Source organism: Sylvia atricapilla, chromosome 20 (assembly GCF_009819655.1).
Source record: "Sylvia atricapilla isolate bSylAtr1 chromosome 20, bSylAtr1.pri, whole genome shotgun sequence".
Classification (NCBI taxonomy): Eukaryota; Metazoa; Chordata; class Aves; order Passeriformes; family Sylviidae; genus Sylvia; species Sylvia atricapilla.
The window spans coordinates 2133354-2139353 of NC_089159.1; positions in this window are offsets into that span (position 1 = coordinate 2133354).

Sequence of the window (6000 nt, forward strand, 5' to 3'; positions counted from 1 at the left end):
AACAATAGGATGTTTCTTTGTCAATTGAAACAACTGGATATAGCACTCAGTGCTCTGGTCTGGTTGACAGGGTGGAGACTGGTCAAAGGTTGGACTCAATGATCCTTGGAGGTCTTTTCCAATGGAAATGAGTCTGTGCTTCTATGATTTTATGATCCCCTCACTGCAGTAAGAAGAATTCCATGAGAAGAAACGCAGTGCACACCTTTGTTGAAAGACTGTGACTGGCTGAGGTGTCTCTTAGATTGCCATGACTCAGGAGAAGCATGAGTTTTTATCCAGTCTGGTTTTGGTCCTTTTATAACCATACGTTGTTACTTCTGTTAAACAGCTTCATTTAGTCATTCTGATAGTTTCAACTAAAAATGAAACAGCCAGTTTCAATGATATCTTGGCTGTGTAGAGTAGGATATGATTGGCTCTTACCTCAAATATTTGTTGTCCAACTCCACTATTTCTAGAATGACAGCAGCCAAAGACAAGTGGCTGTTCAGTAATCTCAGCTTTTAAATAATAATAGGAAAAAGACATTAGCCTTCAGCATTTTGAAAAATAGTTTTATAGTATAGTAGTATACGAATCACATCCTTTCACAATCAGTTCTTCAATAACATACTTTTCATAAATCAGCCCTGTAATTTTGCTGGCTGTTGCCTTGATTTTAGAAAATTTGGATTTCAGAGTTTTGAGCGTATGAAATATCTATATCTGTAATTACTGAAAATCCATTCTTTTAAACACTGATTTTTGAAATGGATATGAAATCAATTTACCTATGTCGAGTCTCAGAAAATTAATCTTTTGTTCACAGAGTTAGTAGAAAATTTGGGGAGGATTTGCTGTGCTCATCATACGAATGAGAGTTCGTAGCTGTTTTGAGCACAGTGTGGAGCTTCAAAACATCCTGAAGATCTGTATTACAAAAAGGTTTGGGTCAAACAACATGAATTATTATCTTGGGTTTTTTTGGGTTTTTTTCCTTTTTCGTTATTCAAATCCTCATAGGCAGTATGAGATGTTGCATTTTGCCAGGAAGCTCTTCAGGAAATACTTCAGACATTGCTCTCCGTGGAAGGAGCTGTGTTCTCTAGGAGCAATTCTCCATCAGTGGCTGTAAACACAGCTCCAGTTTTGGTAGCTTGGCTACACTAGGGTTGTGAATAACAAAGTTTTCACAAGAGGATTTATTGACTGATGAATCACTTTTCCCCAGAGTAGAAAAGATTATTCTGCCCAATTTTATCTTGAAGGAGAAAGCAGGAAACCTCTCTCGTAAGAATCCAGAACACCCCTTTTTGTCAGTGTGTGGGAGCAGTGGGAACACTGCCATTGCCTCTGCAGCTTGCAGTACTCCTGGAGAGCTTCAGTACAGAAACTTCTTTCCTCCAAAGAGCTGGATGCTCCTGAGGAGACAAGTTGATCCTTCCAGAGCTTGTGAGTGCTGTGGGAATAAAGGAACAAAAATTACCAACCTTGAAACAATCCAAATTCAGGGAAAGCCAAGACTAGAGTTTTGTTTATGTTATAAAGTAATAATGATGTAAAAATCAAGAGACAGTGGCAATGTAACAATAATAATAATCTCCAAGCACAATTTTGTATATTTTAGACAATCAAAATTACAACCCCTAGGAGTACAAGATTAATTAAACTGTGACAGAAGACAGTATTTACAAAATTGAGTGAGATTATATACTTTGAAGAATCCTGAATTACCTAAATGACATAAATTCAGGTATGCCAGCTCTTTCAGATTTATTGATCTGCAGTGTCAAGCTCTCTATTTGCTTTACTTAACTGGCCATGCTGCCTGCCTGTAGACATTAAAAAGAAAAAAAAAGAGAAAGAATAAGACAAAAAAGAAGTGATTCACAAAGGATACCCAAGTTGAATGAGGCTATGTTTTCTCCTCTTCTGCCCTTTCTCTAATATTCCTTCCCTTCCACTCTAGCTCTCTTTCTCACTAGGGGTTGATGAAGGCCTGTCTGGGCTTTTTTTTATATTATTACATTTTTATTACCAGTTCAGTTCCTCCTATATCTGAAATTTCGTGATAGCTGGAGAATACATCAAATGTGACACTACATAAAATCAGAGACTTGAGTAACTACAATAGGAAGAGATTTACAATCTGAGTGTGTAAAGCTTTGTGATGCTGCTTTTTGTTGACACCTAATTTCACTTACGTGTCTGGACTCACATTTTCCTGTATTAAGCCTTCACTTAGCTTCTCCCTTTTGAACTGGGGGAGCTGGATAGTGCATTTCCTAAGTTACTCCACTGAAGAATTAATATGTGAGTGGTTTAAATCACTGGGGTCCAGGGTAAAGGTCTGAGGACAGAAACTCCAGATGATGGGACAAGGTCAGAGTGTGGGAGCTGTATCACCCAGGCAAAGCACTGACCTGCAGAAAAGCAACTGCAGAGACGACAGCAAACCAGAACAAATTGTCCCCACGTCCCACCTGGAATGTTTCACTCAATGAGTTTACTCTCAGCTCTCAGCAAGGATGCCGTAACACTTCTAGTAAAAACAGAACAGATCTTTACCTTTTTAAAAAGAGGTTCCCTCACCCATCTTCTCCTTCCATCACCCTTTACAGTGCTGTCAAGCAGCAGGTTTTTATTTTTGCTGAATCCAAGTTTAGAGTGTGAAGAAACAAACCAACCAGTGACATATTTTAGAGAGACTCCACATTTTCTGCAGGGTGCAAGGGCAAACCAATCTCCCTGCATGCACCACCATCTTTTCTTCCCACACCTCTCTGAGCTGTGTCACCCGAACAAGTTATGTTCTGGCAATTGAGAAAATAAACAATATTAATATTCCATGACACGTTAATAAAGCACCATGCGGCTCCCTCCATTCCATGAGCCAGAATCCAGCAGAGATTCCCCTTGCAGGGACAGGGTAGGTGTCTCCATCGTGCTGCCACATCACAAGCTCCTTCCTGCCTCGTTCTTCACGCTCCCCTGCCTCCTCCCTCTCTTTCTTATCAGAGCAAGCGTTCCTGGGCTGCAAACACTCTGTTTTACATGTGCACAGCAGCAAGTACAATGCAATTCCTGCCCTTAGGCGCTCACACAAAACAAATCTTAAAGGAGTATTATGTGTTTGCCTCTCCATATGGCTCTGTGTGGAACATGGCTGGCTCTTGGCTTGGCCACAACCATCTTCCCTGTACAAGCAAGCCAGAGGGAAGCAAGCCCACGGGAGCTTTAGGAGTGGATAAGGAGAAGGGCTTCAGGGTGGTTGCACAGAGGTCTGGAAGGTTCCTTGACCTGGAGTGACTTGTGGAAGAATTTTAGCACCAAGGGGAGATGGGGTGATTGAGTGCTTGGAATATTGGTCACTGCTGAGCAGTGCCAGCGTCTGAGACCTGGGTGCAACCAGGCAGTCAGCACAGCTCCTGTGAAGAGCTGAGCAGAGACAGTCAGCAACCACAGCTGCCCTGGTGCCAGAGACAGCAAGAAGGCTGTCAGAGGCCACCACTTGGGTGATTTTGACAGCTGACAAACATCCTGGTGGAGAATGACCCTTCATCAAAAGCAAAATTAATTATAGATGAGATGTGAAGGAAGTGTTCAGGAGTGCTGTGTTTGGCTGTAAGGTACTAGTGGTCCAGGCTCTCAAGGTCATCACTAAAGGGGATGTTTAATGCCCAGCTGACACTCCCCTTTGATTTCAAGCTCCTTTTAAAATTAATTTGCACACTTCCTAGCCAGCTCAGATACAGCCTGGATTAGTAACACACACCACTGCTCCTCTCAGCTCTCTCTCCTTTCGCTGCCTTTGAGTATTGCAACTTCTCCCTTTGCTCTTGCTTATCTGAGATTTTCTATCTATCTGCAGTGTTTTCTCTCTGTGCTGCTCTTATTTCCCTTCTCTGTCCCTCCGTGTAATCCTTATCCTTCTCTGTGCTTCATTTAATCCTGGCTGCCCAATTATGCAAATTGCACATTTACATTTTGACAGGGCTCCTCCACCCTTTTCCACATCGTCATTTGTAATACAAATCATTCCCCCTTGCTTCCCCAGTTCCTAACTGCCTCTCAGCTTCCTCACTAGGATGTGGTGTTAAAAATGTGGGGCTCAGACATAATCCTTCCTGCAGCCCTGTGCTGGGAGCCATAAGCCCAGTGCTGCACTGCACAGAACAGCTCCGAGGAGACACCGACCTCCTGCTGCTGTGCTGGGTGAAAAGAATCACGAAATCCCAGAATGGTTTGGGTTGGGAGGAACCTCAAAGCTCAGCCCATCCCACCCCCTGCCATGGGCAGGGACAATTTCCTCTATCCCAGGTGCTCCAAACCCCAGTGTCCAGCCTGGCCTTGGGCACTGCCAGGGATCCAGGGGCAGCCACAGCTGCTCTGGGCACCTGTGCCAGGACCTGCCCACCCTCACAGTAAAAAACAGGTCTCACCTGACCACTCCCAGCCATGAGCTGCAGAAGGGCTGTAGTTGCAAAGGAGCTGAACTGGGAGTCTTGTCACAGATAAGGTAACCTCCGTCTATCTTTCACTTTGTTCCAGTTGGTGCAGATTCTTTGTAATTGTTTTCAGAAAGTTGTGGTTTTACGTCTATCCCCCAAGGATTAGCTGACCTGTCTATTGCTAATAGGGGGAAAATCAAAATCACAGAATCTTAAGGAGCTGGAATGGACCTTAAAGATGCTCTGATCCCAACCCCCCACACCATGGAGGGACACCTCCCACCGAGATCAGGCTGCTCAAAGCCTTATCCAGCCTGGTTTGAACACTGCCAGCCTTGGGACACCCACGGCCTCCCCGGCACCCTGTGCCAGAGTCTCACTGCCTTGGGAGTGAAACATTCCTCCTGATCCCTGCTGTAAATATCCTGAGTTTCACTCAGTACCCACTCCCTGTGTCCTGTCACTGCAGCTCCTGATGCAAAGTCCCTCTCTGCCTTCCCTGAGCCTGTCAGACCCTGGAGGTGCTGTGAGCTTTCCACACAACCTTCTCTTCTCCAGGCTGAGCTGCCCCAGCTCCCTCAGCCTGTCTGCACAGGGGAGGGGCTCCAGTCCTCTCATCACCTTCATGGCCCCCTCTGGACTTGCCCCAGCAGTTCCCTGTCCTGCTGATGTTGGGGACACCAGAACTGTGCCCAGGGCTCCAGGAGGGCTCTGACTGGAGCAGAGTAAGGGGGAGAATGGACCTGCTCCCTTGTCTGCTGGCCACCCTCCTGTGGATGCAGCCCAGGGCTCTGTTGGTGTCTGGGCTGTGATCACTCACTGCAGGCTCAGGGGGAGGTTTTCCATCACCCATCACCCCCAAGCCCTTCTCCCAGGGTTGCTGTCCACCACCTCTCTGCCCAATCCACAGGGATTGCCACGACCAGGTGTAGGAGCTTTTACTCCAATTTGCTGAACCCACACTATCTTTAAAACCAAGTTCAGGTGGAAAAAATTAAATGCTACACTTTCCATAACTTAATTAGTAAAACTCGCAAGATTTTAGAATAGTGCCTTCAACCTTAAATTGCATTTATACTTACTGCACTCTGAAGCAGGATATTTTGTTCCTTCATCTCTGTAGCATATAATCTTTTTCCAGTAGAGTAGCATCAGTTTCTGCTCCATTCCCTCTCTTGCTGGAGGAATTTTGTTTCTGCAGACTTGTGTTTTATTTGGGTAAGGCCTATTTATCTTTATTCTAAGTACATCCTGCTCTGCGTTTACATTGGAGAAGACAAGGTCAGGGAAGCATACATCTTATTAGGACTGGAAAGTGCTGAAGTCTGAGGGCTCCCAGTGAGAAGTCTCCCAGCAGTAGGCATTACTCTTACTCTCTCAAGATGACCTTCATTAGCTCCCACATTAGTTCATTGCCTCATCTCCCAAAAGTTTCATATCTGTGACATTACACAGTGGTAAAAATTATATTTAAAAATACAAAGCCATCTTAGCTTCACTAGACTGGGGCCAGACTTACATAAAGCACCACTGGCATCTCCAGTCTTCACCATCCTCACGGCACTGC